This window comes from Ictidomys tridecemlineatus, chromosome 12, assembly GCF_052094955.1.
Source record: "Ictidomys tridecemlineatus isolate mIctTri1 chromosome 12, mIctTri1.hap1, whole genome shotgun sequence".
NCBI classification, from domain to species: domain Eukaryota; kingdom Metazoa; phylum Chordata; class Mammalia; order Rodentia; family Sciuridae; genus Ictidomys; species Ictidomys tridecemlineatus.
Genome location: NC_135488.1, coordinates 28,457,475 through 28,475,749, shown reverse-complemented (window position 1 = coordinate 28,475,749; position 18,275 = coordinate 28,457,475). Strand labels below are relative to the sequence as shown.

General features: G+C 43.2%; 1 long non-coding RNA gene across 2 annotated transcripts in view; it reads left to right on the top strand.

Annotated features, from left to right (window-relative positions):
- Nucleotides 1-14,513: 14,513 nt before the first annotated feature.
- LOC144369147 (uncharacterized) overlaps nt 14,514-18,275 on the top strand; it is a 41,008-nt gene continuing 37,246 nt past the window's right edge. The window contains exon 1 of one of the 2 annotated variants that reach the window (XR_013428620.1): nt 14,514-15,160. This is a non-coding gene — a long non-coding RNA (uncharacterized LOC144369147). The remainder of the gene's footprint in view (nt 15,161-18,275) is intronic. The other variant, XR_013428621.1, reaches the window with a different exon arrangement.

Below are 18,275 nucleotides of genomic sequence, written 5' to 3'. Positions count from 1 at the left end.
CTCCCTTCCACACCTGTTTATCAGTCTCACTGTCTTTTCCTGGCATTTATTATTCTTTGTACAACTTCTTGTCATTTTTCCTAAAAAAGCACATATATCAGCCAGCAATAAACTCATTTTAGTCAAATTCCCATAAAATGCAACTGAAGCTTGACTCTAAAAAAAAAAAAAAAATCTGTCCAAGGGACTGAAAGACTTATTATTATTATTATGATGATTATTATTATTATTATAGATTAGTGGTAAGTTAAGAAAGAGAGTGACATGACTCAGGTGGGAAAGAGTAATATGCTAAAAGAAGGTGATGTGTGGTTGGAGTTGATTGTGGTGACCATTCCCAACAAGCACACGTGTCAAGCCACCACACTGTGCACCTCCAATGTGTACCACTGCTATGTGTCAATCACACTTCAATACAACCAGGAGGGGAGGAAAGGACACCTCTCAGAGACATCGCCCCAGGTCTGTTTGCATGGCCATTATCCCTCCTTTGAATCCCAGACAGTGGACTGGGGATGTTTTGTAAGGCTGTTTAAAAAGTCTCCTGAGGGTTTTGATAGGCCATCTCAAGAATCTTTCCTCTGGAACCACAGAAGGAGTTTTGTGCGGGACCACCTGTTTGTGTGTGTGTAAGGAAAGATGGTGTCAGCACCATTCATGGAGAAAAGAGCAAAAGGAGTTTGACTGCATTGTGCTTTTTTTTTTCTTTATTGTTCATGATTGTGTCAACCCTAAACCCCAAATGCTAATTTAATGACAGTCTTTCCAAGGCTCCGGTTCTTGTTTCCTTTAGCTTGTGCCACTTTCATCCTTGTTCCTAAAATTTATGCTATTGTCAGAAATCCTAGATTAAAAATCTAGCAGTGTGGCTCGATACACTTAACTCTATTTTTTCCCAGGTGTTCAACCCTCTTATCTGGGGTTCATCTTTTCATTTGGTGATCTGTGTCCATGTAGATGTGCCAGTCTTTCTCTCTCTCTCTCTCTCTCTCTCTCTCTCTCTCTCTCTCTCACACACACACACACACACACACACACACACACACACACACACAGGGCAGGAAGAGACTTGGGTGCTACTTTGCATCATCACCCCTATTAGGATTATCAGAGCATTGGAATTGTGGGTAGAAGAAGATCTATTTTTTTTGCAAAGGGTGAGAAAAATGGGAGGGTGTCAGGGAGAGGGAAAAGAGAGGAAAATAAAGTGTGTGTGTGTGTGTGTGTTTTGGATGGGGGAGGGAGGAGGCGAGAGAGGGGATATGAGTGAGTGTGGAGGGAGGAGGGGAAATGAAAGGATATTATATATTTTTTTGTATCTGTCATTTCCCTGCTATCTCCCATATGACTTCTTAATCCATCAGAATGCTGGGAAGATAATGTTTTGTGCGAAATAACATGAGAGAGAGGATAGACTCCCAAGGACCAATATCTTTATTGCTGGGAGGATAAATGGATTATGTCAGCCATTTTCTGTTGCTGACAGCTTTTCTTATTAACTGATTTTATTTTTTAATCTTCCAGGGAAGAAATATGGTTTTATGTCACAATAAAATGACAGTCACATCTAATTCTGCCCTCAAACAAACAGATTTCTGAAAGCCTTGCAGAGAAATTTGAAATAACTTTAAAGAGGGGGTTTTTGGATAAAGTCTTTATCCAGGGGCTTGTTCAACTGCAGTGTAAAAGGTTTAGAGAGAGAGGAGAGAGAGAGAGAGAGAGAGAGAGAGAGAAAGAGAGAGGAATAGAGGGAGGGAGGGAGAAGGAAGAGGGAGAGAAGAAAAAGAGAAAAGAAGACACACACACACAGCTGTTTTTCTTGGTGATCTCTCTTCAAACACACTCAGGCGTAGTCAGGAAAATGCAGTTTGGAAGAAAGGGGCCCAGGAAGGAGAGCAGAGAGGTGGGGGCCCTCTCTGGGGCTTTGGGTATGAGGAGCTGCTTACCCACACCTCTTTCTCAGGTTTTCTGGAACCATTAGGAGTCAATGGCATGTCTTTCAAGAATCAGAAACAAATCTGAGAGGCATGTGGTGCTCAGGGGGCAGTTCTATCTATTTTCCAGGAAATTTCCACTAGCTTGAGGATTGAGGTCTTCAGAAACCCCCAAGAAAATCTCCTATCAAACACCCCACAGGGCTCTGGCCTCTGCTCACCTCTGTAGGCCTGCAGCAAGCACATAGACATCACCAACATAAAAAATCACTCGCTTCTCCTCTTCTGTGTGGCACAAAGCAATTTAGCCAGACAGGGCCCCTGCCCACTAGGAGCTTAGCCCAGAAAACATCCTTAATTTGTGCCTCTCGCTTTGTGTGGTGGCCTGCTTGCTGAAGATCCGGTGCCTTGATTGATAATGATGGCCGAGTCTTACATCGTGCCTTGCTGGGAAGTATTGGTGATTTAAAGCACTTTAAAAATCTGTTAAAAATAAATTGCTTGGATTTTCCAAGGTGTTGTTCTTTTATAAGAGAAATGGGCTTTTCAAAAAAGCATTCTGAAACCTAGGACAGTTTGAGAACTTAAAGCTTGTCCTACAAGTTAGACCAGCAAATGGTGAGGATTGGGGAAACTGCAAGGAATAGATGGGACCAAACCTTCTTACCTGGAAGCCAGGAAGTGGGAATGTCTTGCCTCATTTCTATACTTGGGGAGGCAGACTACTGGTGGAAATTGAGAGAGAATGGTTATTGGACACCTTTTTTCTCTGACTTGAAATGGCTCCATATCGGGCTGAGTCAGAGGGCCATAAGGACCAGAAGATCCAAGGCAGCAGCCCCAAGCGGCTTTGACCTGAAACAACTCAGGACTTCTCAGAGGGACTTTGACTCTAGGCTATGCTGTTAAAATAAAATAAAAACACACAGGGCTTAAGTGAACCATTTTATTAGTTTTGTCATATGGTCATATACAGGACTAATTCTCCAATCAGCCCGAAACACATCTCCATTACCTGTGAGCTAGATGAACATGCTGAACCAGCTGTATGGACATGTGGAGTCCTAGCAAAGATCCACTGAGCTGCAAGATAATAAGCAGATTATTAGGCATAACGATCATAGCTATCAACAATAATCAAAACTGTATATGTTTATTTTGCATTAAGCACAAATATATATTATTAAATTATTACATTTATTACATTTAATCCTTTCAACAAACTCATTTATTTTACAGATGAAGGAACAGAGGCCAGGGAAAATTAAATAACTTGTCCAAGGTCACACAACAAAGAAATAAGTTTAAAAGGCTGAGAATTTGCTTCTTAGAACTATACTTTTATCTAAGCATACGAGGTCCTAAAGGTTAAATGACAAAGTAACAAAGGTCACACAGCCAGTTCAAGGGTGCATCTGGATGCTATACAAGGTTTTTAAAGTGTGCCTCCACTTCTCCCACCCCTTATTCCCATGGTCCACTTCCATCTCATACACCTGCACCTCCAATCCAGTCCTGCAGAGCTCATTGTTGGTCTTTGGACTGGCTTCACATTTTAGGCCTCTGTGCTTTTACCCATCTTCTAATGGGAAAATCTCACTCACTTCTCAAGACTGAGCTCCACTGCCTCTTCAGTGAGCCTCCTTGAGCCTGCAGCATGAGGTCTGTTCCGACATCCGTGTCTCTCTACTGCCCCATTCTTGCCCCTGGTAATGTCTGTGTCTTTTTTCCCAGTGGACTAGGAGCCCTCAAGGATAGGGGTTGTGTTTTTGTCTCCCTCTATTTCTGGTGCCTAATCTTGTGCTTGACAAAGTTGAACAGTTTCTGGTAACTTATATCTTTAATATTAAAGGGGAAGAAGGGCTTGGGTCTATGTCAAACATGCCTTACCAGGTGGAAGCCGTGCTTGGGAGATATCTGCACCAGGTGGTGGCAAGGTCCCTAGTTAAGGAATTCCTTTCCTCACAACCTCCTTTCTGGAATGTTTGCAGTCCCTAAATTTCAAGACCAGACATTACAAACAAAACAAAACAAACAAAAGCTGTCACAATTGTTATTTACAATTCTGCAACAAAAGCGTATGGTCATACCTGTCTGCCATCATTAAGGACTCATCCTTCCGCCAAGGAGTCTTACTCAGTCTTTGCCATGAATGATCAGAACCTTCTTCCAGCAGAGCTCCAACCCATTATCTGGCTCTGTATTTTCATGTGAGCATCTCTGGGACACTTTCATAATGTACTTTTAACTCAGAAATTCATAACCAATGTCTTACAAACACTGTCCTTAAGGATGTTAACAAAGAGAGAGAGAAAGAGAGAGAGAGAGGTATGTCTCCAAGGGCAACGAAGCATAGAAAATGCTGAGTTAAGCTACATTAAACATCTTTCTTGAGAGCAATACTTTAAAGAGCCTGTATTAGGCAGTGTTTCTCCAATTTCTTTAAACAGGGGGGACTCTAATTAACATCTCTTATAATATTGTGGCTGAAATATAATTTGGTGAGTATTCTTCCACTCTCAAGCATAAACATCCTTGACTCATCTTCCACCGCATATATTTCGAAAATGTTCTTGTCATATGTGTGAAAATGAGGACCGCAATCTGCATCAGGTAATGTGGTCTCTGAGGACCGGAAAGGTCTCAGACTCTATTATTAATGCAAATATAAATTTGGGATCCTCATAAACATTAATTGAGCAGCAAATGGTGGAGCCTTGATCCTCATGCTGACCTGCAGAGAGAATTTCCAGTGGATTCTGCCATCAGAATGTCCGACTGTCATTACAGACTGTGATCTCATGCTGTGGGTCATAAGGAAATCAAAATTCCTCATGCCCACTTTTATCCCGGGAAGTTCAGTGTGAGTCTTTGATGCATTTACATGGATCAAATGGATCAATTTTATGAATCAGGAAGCATGGAGACCTATTTGGGCTTTTTCCCAAAACTGAGGTTCAAAGGGATGTCACTGCATTCTCTTGCATGTGTGGCTCTAATTCAATAATACATAAAATGAATCACTGGCGAGCGTTTCAGCTTTCTCTGTTAAATGTGGAATATCAGGAGAATGGTACTGTTTCACAGAGTTGTCGAGATAACTGAATGAGCTAATGTCTTGAAAGCACCAAGTTCAGGGCTGGGCATGTGATAAGTATTTAATAAATAGTTGGACTTTGTTAAATAATATCAGTAATGGTGATAACAAAGTTTGTATACATCATTATTTGGAACATAATAATAAGCACTTCATAATATTTTTAAAAATTGAATGAATACTAGTGTTATGCCTTTTGTCTCCGGTGACCAGTTTGTCTCCATATACTTGTGGAAACAGTTCTTTTCTGATTCTTGAGGATTCCCAGGATTTTAATGCATTTATCTTTGTTTTTATTTAATGAGGCACTACAATCATGTAGCTCACAGCAGCAGACATTTATCCTCTCACAGTTCTGGAAGCTGTAAGTCCAAAATGAAGGTGTCAGCAGGGCAGGCTCCCTCTGGAAGGCAGACTCCATAGGGAAAGGTACTTTCTTGCTGTTTCTTATTTTGGGGTTGTGGCTTGATGTTCTAGGTCCTTGATGTTCCTTGGCTTACAGCTGCATCACTCCAAACTCTATCTCTGTAGTCAGGTTCTTCCTGTGTGTCTCTGTCTTCACATGACAGTTCTTCTTATGAGGAGGCCAGTTAGATCAGGACCTACTCTAGTGACCTCATCTTAATTAAGTCTGCACACACACCATTTCCTTACACAGGTGATAGGGGTTAAGACTTACACATACTTTTTTGGATTATGCAATTGAACCCATGATGATTGCTACCTCTAGACATCTTATTAAGTAAATGATAAATGCATCTAAAGTTAAGTCTTTGTTCTACTTTCCATGATGAGCAGGAAATGCATTCTAAGTGACGTACTCTGGGAAGAATTGGAGTCATAAGATAGAGTACTGTTGGCACTAGAACCATGTTTCTATAGGAGTCATGGTTACCAGGCCTGAGACATAGGCCCCATATACTTGTCCATCACTGGAGCTGGCACTAAAGTGTTATAATTGGTTCCATAAAAACCGTGTCAGGGAAGGGGAGGACACTTTTCCAAAGAGAAGGATGTCAAAGACTAAAACAATATATACCAATTCTACAAAGGAAATGTCCGACTCTAGGGGAATGGTGCCTCCTCCTGATGGAATACTACCGAGCCAAGAAGGTATGTTTGTGCACATCTTTGTAAAAACATGTAGAAAAGTTTATGGCAATGCCCAAAGAAAAGTGTTTTCAAAATTGCCTTCCAAATTTTTTGTAACAAAGGTGATACTTAGAAAAATTTAAGACATTCAATTTATGTAGACATTCAATTGGGCTAGCTATTGTAAGAAATAAGTATGGTATTTATGTTGGCATAACACTGAAAGATTTATTTGGAACAAAGAATTGATATCAGAATTTGTACAAAGCTAAACTTGCAAGCGAGACATTTGGCAGGTGAAAAGGAACCTAAGGAGATGAAGAGATGTCAAAAGCAAGAGTTTTGACTGGCACAAAATGAGTAAAGACAATAAGAGACGTCTTGGAAGATGGTGGATTAAAACCAAGCCCACATTCTTCTGTCTAGCTATTGTAACTGAAAAACAATAGTGTCATCTGATAAAAACAATCAATAACCCTCAGTGTAGGCTTAGGAAACAATGAATAGTTCTAAGAAAATGCAGTGACCCTGATTCTGCAATACCTGCTGAAGAAGCTAACCAAGAGGCAGGAGCAACACCTGAAGGAGGTTTGAATGAGTTGCAGGTTTCAAAGAAATAAACAATGACTGTAAAAAACAAAACAAGTTACAAAACCGAAGGACCGAAAAAAAAAATGGAAATAATACAAGGCGTGAAAGAGGGTCCCCAGGAGGTTGTTAAGAACAAAATCAAGTGCAGAAGCTCAGAATCTCAAGGATGTCTGAGTATCCAATGAAGAGAAGTGGAAAATCATGTAAATAGACAACATGTTTAAATCAAAGTAGCACTAGAGGAAATGAGAAAGACCAGAATCAGGGATGCAAAGGTAACAAATAACAAAAAAGTATTACTTGAAAGAAACTTCATCCTGTAAATTGTAAAGACCTGGAGAGTTCCACTGAAGAATGGTCCTCAAAGAAAGATCCCTCTTTCTCCATTTTTATTTTGAGAAGTTAGAGCCAAAGACAGGTTACAGAGAGGGGAAAACAATGAAAAAATAAAATCAAAAAAGGCAAGGGTAACTGGTCTGCTTATTCTGAGAACTATCATTTAAATAAAAATAAACATGACTTTATTGCTTCAATTTTCAAGTTTTTGAAGAACAGACTTCAAAATGGTGTATGCTTATGTGGGCTCATGTATGGGCATGTACCTGGCTTCAAAAATCTACACAAAGCTAAATGCAGAATTATTAAACGTAGTTATTGTTCTCGCTCTCTACCCACTTAGTATCTATTTTTAAGGACTAAAGAGAAACACTTCACACATAAGACCCAAATAAAACTAGAGACTGATAATTTTTTTCTGCATTTAGAAAGAAAAGTCTCCTAAAAAACATTTCCATAATCTAAGTGGCTTCATAAAGCAGCAATTCATCCTGTCACAGTTCTGGAGACCAGAAGTCGGAAATCAAGGTGTTAATCAATGGTCTATCCTAAGGCTCTGTAAAGTATCCTGCCTTCCTTCTTCCAGCTTCTGTTGGTGGCCAGCAGTCCTTGGTGTCGCCTGGTTTATGACAGAATGACTCCATCTCCACCTCTGTCTTTATATCTGTCATCTGCCTTTTGTGTGTGTTTGTGTCCAAATTCCCCTCTTCTCAGAAGGACACCAAGCCCTGGGTTAGGAGCCACCTAACTCAGCATGGTCTCACCTCCATGACATTTGCAAAGACTTATTTACAAAGAATGTCACATTTACAGGTCCTGGGTGGGAATTTATTTTGTGGGGACATTATTCAGCCCAGAACTCTGCTGTTGAGCCATTTTGGTAGGATCTAAATGTATTCTACTAATGTGCGAGCAGTACTGGGTGTTCTCCATGCTCCGGCTTCAAGGAGCCATGAGCAAACAGCAAGTGAGTGATGAGGAGGCTCCAAGGAGAAATCAGGATGGCCAGATACATCTCAGGCCTCACCTTGTGCATCCCAGGAGGAACAGTTATGGGGGAAAATCAGGGACTTACAGGTACTTTTTTTTCCATTTTTCTCTGTTCACTCAAGAGCCTAATTATGGACACTGTCCTCTCAGTCCCCTGAAAAGTCAACTACTTCCACCCTCCAGGGTCCTTTGCACTGAGATGAAGATGGAAGCAAAGATGAATATCTGCTGTGGACTCGAAAAGGCCCTGAAATGTTGTGACATAGAGGGCAAGGTCTCACTCAGAGCCAGATTGGAATCACGGCTTTCACATTTGCTTACTGCATGACCTTGGGAAATTACTTAACTTCTGTGGGCCTCAGTGTCCCCACTTTAAAAGGGGATGTCATGATGGCCACTCCCTCAAACATTTTCTTAATATTTAAAAAAAATTATACTCATCTTAAAAGCTATCCCACTCCTTGGTTTATACCCAAAGGAGTTAAAGCTATATAATAATAAGGGGTAATTAGATAATTAAAAAAGGGGGGGGCAGTTCAGGAAGTTTATTTTTTAAATACAGTAAGGAGCACATATTTAAAGTAAGATATTGAAGTCAAATAATTTCTCAATCTTGAAAATCATATTCCCTAATAAATTAAGGAAATAGAGAAACATGTACATCATCATCATTTTATGGGGCTGGGGAATTGAACCCAGGGGAACTCTACCACTAAGTTACACCCCCATCCCTTTTTAATTTTTTATTTTAGGGCAGGATCTCACTAAGTGGTTAAGGCTGGCCTTGAACTCACAATCCTGCCTCAGCGTCTGGTGTCACTGGGGTTACAAGTGTGTACCACTGTGCCCAGCAATGTGAATATTATTAATGAGGAATAAAAATAATAAATACAAAAGGTAAAACACTCAATTAATTGGACACTTTTCTAGTATAAGACTGAATGATTATTATGTTTCTGACTAGAGGTACAGAACCTTAATAGATCCAGGGGTGGCGGCACACACCTGTAATCCCAGTGGCTTGGGAGGCTGAGACAGGAAGATTGCAAGTTCAAGTTCAGCCTCAGCAAAAGTAAGGTTCTAAGCAATTCAGTAAGATCCTGTCTCTAAATAAAATATAAAATATGACTGCAAATGTGACTCGGTGCTCAAATGCCCTTGAGTTCAATCCCTGCTACACAAACAAAACAACCTAAATAGATAATTACCATGAAAGAATATACTAAATTTTATTGTTTGCAGATGGTAATATTATCTTTTTGAAAAATCTAAAAGAATAAAATAACTGTTAGAATTACTAAGAATTTTAAAAAGTGTTTCTTTGAACTTGAATTCTCTATATAATTCATTATTAAAATGTCAATGAATACCATCAAAAGCCTACCAATCAAGAAAAGTCCAGGACCAGACAAATTCTCAGCCAAGTTCTACAAGAGCTTCAAGTAAAAATTAATACCATACTCCTCAAATTATTTCATGAATTAAAAAGGAAGGAAACCTTTATAACTTATTCTATGAGGCTAGTATCATCACCATGATACCAAAACTAGACAAAGACACATAAAGAAAAAAAAACTTCAGACAGTTGAACATAGAGGCAAAAATTCTCAATAAAGTTCTGGGTAAATTGCATACAAAAGCATATTAGAAAATAGTGCACCATGATCAATAAACCAAAATCAATAAATATAATACTTCACATCAATAGACTTAAAGACAAGAATCATATGATTATCTCAATTGATGGAGAAAAAGCATTTGACAAAATACAGCACCTCTTCATGTTCAAAACACCAGAAAAACCAGGCATAGTAGGAACATATCTTAACATTGTAAAAGCTATATATGCTAAGCTCAAGGCCGACATTATTCTAAACAGAGAAAAATAGAAAACATTCCCTCTAAAAACTGGAACACATGGGAATGTCCTCTTTTACCACTTCTATTCAATATAGTCCTTGAAACTCTAACCAGAACAATTAGATGAAAGAAATTAAAGAATACGAATTGGAAAAGAAGAACTCAAATTATCACTATCTGCTGATGACATGAGTCTATGTTTAGAAGATCCAAAAAATTTCACCAGAAAAGTTAAAATTCAGCAAAGTAGCAAATATGTGAAAGAAAAATTCAACATCTCTAGCAATTAGAGAAATGCAAACCAAAACTAAGATTTCATCTCACTCTAGTTAGAATGGCAATTTTCAAGAATACATGCAACAATAAGTGTTAGCAAGGATGTGGGGGTGGGGGAGGCACACTCATACATTGCTGATGGGACTGCAAATTGGTGCAACCACTCTGGAAAGCAGTATGGAGATTCCTCAGAAAACTTGAAATGAACCACCATTTGACCCAGTTATCTCACTCCTCAGTTTATACCCAAAGGACTTAAAATCAGCATTCCACAGAGACGCAGCCACATCAATGTTTGCAGTAACTCAATTCACAATAGCTAAATTATGGAACCAACATAGATGCCTTTTAACAGATGAATGGATAAAGAAAATGTGGTACATATACACAATGGAACATTACTCAGCCTTAAAGAAGAATGAAATTATAGCATTTGCAGGTAAATGGATGGAGCTAGAGAATATCATACTAATCGAAATAAGCCAATCCCCCCCAAAAGTATTTGAATGTTTTCTCTGATAAGTGAATGCTGATCCATGATGTGTGTGTGAGGGTGGCTAGGGAAGAATGGAGGAACTTTGGATTGGGCAGAGAGGAGTGAGGGGAGGGGAGAGAGTGTGGAGTGGGAAGGATGGTGGAATGAAACAGATATTATTACCCTATATCCATGCATGATTGCATTATCGGTGTGACTCTGCATCATGTACCGCCAAAGGAATAAGAGGTTGTGCTCCATTTGTGTACAATGTGTCAAAATGCATTCTACTGTCATGTATAACTAATTAGAGAAAGTTAAAAAAACAAAGTCAATAACTGTCCCATAATTCAACAATGATCATTTTGAAGGTGGAATTTTAAAAACCCCTAAGATTCTGCATAGCAAAGGAAACAAGAGCAGAAGAGAGAGAGAACATATAGAATGGGAGAAGATCTTTGCTACCTGCTTCTCAGATAGGGCATTCATATCCAGAACACACAAAGCTTAATATAAAAAAAAACCAAATAAACCAAATCAATAAATGGGTAAAAGAATGAAACATATACTTCTTAAAAGAAGAAATAGAAGAATGTTCATCACATCTAGCAATTAAAGAAATGCAAATTAAAACTACAATGAGATTCCATCTCACTGTGTCATAATGACAATTTTCAAGAATACAAACAGTAAATGCTGGTGAGGATGTGGATAAAAGGTACATTTATGCATTGTTGGTGGGATTGCAAATTAGTGCAACTACTCTGGAAAGCAATATGGAGATTCCTCAAAGAGCTAGAGATGGAACCACCATATGACACACCTAGCCCACTCTTTGGTGTACATCCAAAAGATCTAAAATCAGTAATACTATAAGAATGTGGCCACATCAATATTTACAGCAGCACAATTCATAATCGCCAAGCTATGGAACCAATCTAGGTGCCATGTAACAGATTAATGTATAAATAAAATGTGGTACATATACACAATGGAGTATTACTCAGCCATAAGGAAGAATGAAATTTTGGCATTTGCCAGTATATGGATGAACTGGAGACTCTCAAAATAAATGAAATAGTTCAGACCCCCAAAAGTCAAAGATGGAATATTTTGCCTGATATGTAGAAGCAAGTCCAAAATAAGGGGAAGAGAGAAAGAGAGGGAGAGTGGGTAGAGACAGAGAGAGAAAGAGAGAGAGAGAGAGAGAGAGAGAGAGAGAGAGAGAGAGAACGGGGAGGGGGATTCTATCAAAATAGAAGAAAAATCAGTGGAATAGATGAAGGGAATTGAGTGGGAGGGAGGAGGGATGGAATAGGGAAAGACAGTGGAATGAATATGACTTAACTTTCCTGTGTACATATATGAATATACCACAGTGAATCTTGCCATCATGTGTACACACAAGACACTAATTTAAAAAATTATAAGTAAATCAGTAGAGTAGGGAAAAAGAATGGGGGGAGGGAGGAGGGAAGGGAGAGGGGAAATACTGGAGACTGAATTAGAGCAAATTATATTCTATGCTTTTATAGTTATGTCAAAATGAATCTTAATGTTATGTATAACTAAAAGAGTCATTAAAAATAAATTTAAAAAGTGCTTGGGTAGGACAGTAGCCATGAAAGGTATTGATAAGTAATTGGATCCAAAATGTATTTTCATAGAAATGTAATATAACTCATTATTAACTTAAGGTAATGAGGAAAAATATAATTTTGCTTTTGAACGTTTTATTTTTATCATGTATTAATTATACCTGTTAATGAGATTCAATGTGGCATTTTAATACATGCACTGATCAAATTGATCCTCCCTTTGCTAACCTTCCCCCACACTTCCTAACCTCTAATAACTACTCTTCTACATTCAGGTCATCGTCTGTTTAACGTCCACCTATGAAAGAGAACATGTGGCACTTGTATCTCTGTGTCTGGTTTATTTTACTAAAAATCATGTCTTCCAATTTCATCCATTTTTGCTGTAAATGACAGAATTTCATTCTTCTTTATGGATGAAAATTATTGTGTCTGTATACCACATTTTCTTGATCCATCCACCCATTGACAGGTTGGTTCCATATCTTAGCTATTGTATGGATAGTGCTATGATAAACATAGGCGCAGGTATCTGCTTGGTATGCTGATGTCATTTCTTTTGGATATATATCCAGAAACAACATCACAAATGTATATGGTAGATCTATTTCTAGTTTTATGATGAACTCCACTCTATTCTCCAGAATGGTTGGGCTAACTTACATTCCCTGGTGTATGAGAGGGTTTTTTTTTCTTCTCCGCATCCTTACCAGCATTTGTTATTTTTTGTTTATTCCATAATAGCCCCTCTAACGTGGGTGTGATGAAATCTCTCTGTGATTTTTATTTTTATTTCCCCAATGGCTGATAATGATAATGAATGATATTAAGTATTTTTTTTCATATATTTGTTGACCATTTGTATTTCTTTCTTTCTTTTTCTTTCTTTCTTTCTTTCTTTCAGAGGCGTTCATTTTAATTGCTTACTTTTTTGTTAAGTTCTTTGAGGACTTTATACATTCTGGATATTAATCTTTTGCCAGATGAACAGTTGGCAGATATTTTTTCCATTCTGTAGGTTTTCTCTTTGCTTTATTGATTGTTTCTTTTGCTGTGCAGAAGCATTCTAGTTTGAGATGATACTATCTATCTTTTCTATTGTTGCCTAGGTTTTGGGGGTCATATCTAAGAAATTATGGACCATTCCAAGGTCTTGAGGCATTTCTCCTATGTTTTCTTTTAGTCAGTTGAAAGTTTCAAGTCTTACATTTATATCATTGTCCATTTGAGTTGAGTTTTGTACACGGTAGGAGAGGAAAAATATCATTTTAATAATGAAAAAAAGTATCATATGGAACCAGATGATGCCCAAGACTCCTTTTTGAAAATTACTCCCAAATTAACCTATAACTTTAATTTTGAGATGAATTTCATATTCACATACAAACTTTAATTCAGCATCTCTCTCTCCTTCTTCCCAATGTTTCAGTGAACGAATGGAAAAAAAAAAACATGTCTTAGTATTTCTGATATCCTACACGGCTGTTAAGAGATTAGTCTAAAATATTAATATATCAGAAAATTAAGAAATTACAGTAAAATGTAAAATGAAAAACCTCACCTTGATGTCATCACTCAACAAAGTTGAGGAATCCACAGTTAAATGTAAGAGAAAATGATTTCCAAAATCGTGATTCCCCCCTCCACACCTGATCGTGGGACTGATAGCAGAAAGCAGGATACTTAATTGGAGGGTCATGAATGGCAGCTGCTTGGTGCCAGAGTGCCTAGTTGCAGCATTTGTTGCTTGGTTAAATTCATGAGTGGGATTCTTTTTTTTTTCCTGGTTATTATTTTATTTGTTCTTTTTTTTTATTTGTGTGTGAGAGTAAAGTCGATCTTAACATATTTGTACAAACATGGAGTATTTGTATTGGAATTATAAAATAAATAAAATAATAAAATAAATAAAAGTTTTCCAATTAGGAGACCACTCTTGAAGATGTACATGATGTGGAGATTCACTGTGGTGTGTTCATATATGTACAGAGGAAGTTTATGCCAGATTCTTGCCACTGTCTTTCCTATTCCCATCTCCCCCACCCTTCCCTCCATTGCCCTTCGTCTAATCCACTGAACATCTTTCCTTCCCCCTTGTTATGTGTTAGCATCTGCATATTGGAGAGAACATTTGGCCTTTGGTTTTGGGGGACTGGCTTCTTTCACTGCAGGCTCCCAGGCCTGCCCTGTCCAAGCCCTGGGTTGGAGCGCTCCTGCAGGGATCGAGTGGCGGGACTCTCCTCACCTGTTCTAGACACACCTGGACCAGGTGTGCGGGCTCTTCCTGCCAACGCCACAAGGTCGTGGGGACACATCAGAGTCAGGGCCCTGGACATGACCTGGGCTGGTAGCCACGGCTGAGAAGGGCTCTGGGCAGTGCCTGGATGGGCTGTGGCTCCTCCCGGGGCCCCTTAGAGACAAGCTGACCCCTCCTGCTTAATCCCAGTTTGGGCTCATCTAGAACTTTCTCGTAACTGTGTTCGTCAGGGCCTTAGCCGGCCCCCGGCTGGCCTCGTCAGAGCTGTGTCCCAGCTCCTGCGAGCTCTCCATTGCTCTTGGCTCAGACCACCATGTGCCCTGCTGTGGGGGGTCCCTCCGGCTCCCCCGAGTCTCCACCCCTGCTTCCCCTGCAGAACCGAGTCTGGGTGGAAGTGAGCAGAGGGCACAGTGGATGGCGGGTGTCCTTAAAGAGACAGAAGGGACACAGACACAGAGGAGAGGCCAAGAAGATGGAGGCGGAGACAGAGTGAGGTGGCCACAGGCTACGCCAGGCCTGGACCCCCAGGAGCTGGAAGAGGCAGGGGACGCGTCCCTGGAGTGTCTGGAGGGAGCATGGCCCTGTGACACCTTGATTTCAGACTTCCGGCCTCCAGGCACCAGAGGAGGGCTCTGTGCCGTCCAAAGGCGACAGGTTGGTGTGATGTGGTACAGCAGCCCCAGGACGCTGACGGGGCTCTGTGCTGCTTTGGCCAGGACAAGCCCTGAGTGACGCTGGGAGGGGCAGGTTTCAGAGGAGGCTCTGGAGAGGGCCTGGAGAGGCATTTCTGCCCCTAACATCACAGGACAGGACAGGAGAGAGGTCTGAACGGAGGTGACCGCCTGTCCCGCCTTTCTCGTCATGGGGCGGTGACACTGTGAGCTCTGGACTTGGACCCTGCCATGCTTCGGAACAAGCATGGGTGGGGGCTTGTGAGCCTGGGTGTCTCTCAGGCTGTGGAGAGCTGCCCTCTGGCCATGTGAGCTGGCCCTGCTCCCGTGGGGTTTTGCTTAGTTAGGGGGTGACTTGGGTGCCAGCTCCCCTTGCAGCTGATGTGGCCCCAGGGCTGTGTTAGAGCCTGTGGAACATTAGTGCATGTGGGTGGAACCTCCCGGGAAGTGACTCTAAGGGAGAGGCACACATTCTTCCTTTGTGCCTTCTTCATGCTGGCTTAGATGCAGCTGAAATGGCTCGAGCTAGAGCAGCCATCTTGAACCACAGGGCTCTCTTGGGAGACAAGACTGTGGCGAGCAGAGCAGCAGCAGGCAAGGAGGGTCACCCCTGGGACTTCATGCAGCAAGGCTGCCAAACAACCTGGGCAGCAGAAGTAAAGCTGTCCCTGTGCAGCCTCTGCTGTTTGTGCTGGACATCGGGGGCTCCCAGGACCTAAAATCATGAGCGTCCTCAGCCCTCAGAGCTAGGCTGCACGCAGTAGGGTCTCAGAATACTTCTTGTATCAGTGAAGGAGTGCACAGCGTCAGGTGCTGCCGTCTAACCACCGGGGATCTTTCCGCTGGGCTCATTTTGAATCTGTGTGTGACAGACAAACACCGGGTCATGGAAGCTGGATCCCCGTGAGCATCGTGAGGGTGGCTTGTGGCCCTGAGAGAAGAACTGACCTCACAGGTCTGTCCAGGGCGGCTCTGGTCAGGACGCATTCTGGACTCTGGGATGCAGCTCCCTGGCCACTGGGGAATGGGGGTATCTCCTGGCCCCTCCCGCCAGCCCATCAGCTGGCCTGTCCGGATCTCCAGGTCCTGGGATAGCTCCCTCCTCTGAGCTGCTCTGGGGGCATCCGCTGGGCGTCCCACGGGCTGTGCTGTGGCTGGACGGTGTTAGCCAAGGCTGGGGCCCCATGACCCCTGTGACCGTCTTCCTCCCACCAGGTCACCCCTGAAGGTTCTGGCCTCCAGCAGCACCACACTGGGGACCAAGCGGTTCCAGATCAGACCCTAAGAGACAGTATCCCCCGGGGATTCCGCATCTGGAAGTCCCTGTGACTCTGACCTACTGGGGACACCATACAGAGGTCAGCCAGTCCCCTCTGTGGGAAACTCATCAGGCCCTTGAGGGTGGCCCTCCTCCCACATGAACAAGTGCCAATACAAAGGGACATTTGGACACAGACGACTGGGGAAGAAGGACTTCAGCCATGGCCACTGTCAGGGCCCAGGCCACTACGGCCCCAGATGGACCTCCCCCTGCATCTTGGCCTTGGACCTCTGCCCTCCAGGCTAGGACAGGAGAAGTTCCTGAGGTCAAGCCCCTGGTCTGTGGCACTGGTTTCTGTGGCCCTGGAAACTCACAGAGACACCTGGGAGGGTTCCATCCTCAGCCAGCCGGGAGCCCGCAGGACGTCAGGAAATGCAGGACGGGCCGCTCTGGGCTTCCCCCGTCACGGCCTTTAGTTCAAGGTGAATGACAGGACACAGCGGAAGCTGCCCTTGGTGAGGGAGAGGGGCTCCATGGCCCACGTGTCCCTGTCCCCACCTCCAGTGGCTGCTGAGGCCATCTGCGGTCTCTGGGCTACTGGCCAGCGTGGGCAGCTGTGTCTGGGACACTCTGGGAGCCCTGCTCATCTTTTCCAAGCACAGGAGTCACCTGGAGCACCACTGGCAGAAGGAGCGTCCCCTCCCCCCGCCATATGGCACCGTCAGGTGACAGGTCTGGAAGATGACGCCAGTTCTCCACGGGACATGGCTTCCCCTCAGCTAGGGACGCCTCTTGCCACACGCCCTGTTGACAGAGGCCCTGGGCAGGGCAGGCGTTGCTGTCCAGCTCTGGGTTCCGCTCCACGCTGATGCTGCGCTGGACGTAGCTGGGGTCTTCAGGGTCTGGTTTCTGCAAATTGAGTTCTGGAACCATCTGCGTCTGCCCAGGCCAGGAGGGCCGCTTGGCCAGTGCGGCTCAGGCTGAGGACTTTGTAAAGTGAGGTTCTAGCAGCTTTCTCCTTGGGACATGTGGCCAGGTGCTGGCCAGGGGCTGGCACACAGACAGATAAGAGGAGGGCCCAGCGGGTTCCGTCCCCTCCCAGGTACAAGTGGCCAGCAGTTCTCAACTCAGGGCCTGCTGGGACGGCCCACAGGGTGACCCACAGTACGAGGCCCTGCCCAGCTGGTGCCAGGTTCAGGGTCAGTTTTGGCAAACGTGTCTGGCTTTGCCCTGTGGAAGAATTTAAGAATAAACCAGGGACCATTCCAAGAATCCAGGTGGGAGCGGCCATCACCCCACGCCGGGCGAGGAGGACCCAAAGCAGGAGAGAAAGAGGAGAGCTGGGCGGTGGGCAGGACCCACCCATCTGTCCCTGAGATTCTGGGACATCACATTCCTCCTCCTGCTTAGTCCCCGAGGATGGCTGTGTCCCTGGGGCTTCTCCAAAGGGCCAGGGAGTGCTCTGGCCTCCCCACCTCTGGGCTTGAAGGCACCGAGGACTCAGCTATTCTCCTGGGGTTCTTTGTGGTGTTCCAGGGACCCCAGATGCCCAGAGCTGTGTCCAGGACACAGGCATGGCTTGCCCCAGGGAACCAGCAGGGTGATCCCCGGGAGGATGTGAGTGGACACAAAGGCCCATATAGAGGTGGCCGCTTGGCTGCCCCGTCCAGGGAAGGGTTCCTGAGGGGGCGGCTCTGCCACAGCTGAGGGCCACAGGCGTGTGGGGGAGGAGGGAAGAGCGGTCCAGGGCCAGCGTGGTGAGACGGCCCATGCTGGGCTCTGGGGGGTGGGAGGGCCGCGGGAGGCGGGAGTCTGTCTCCCTGCAGCCGGTTCCCAG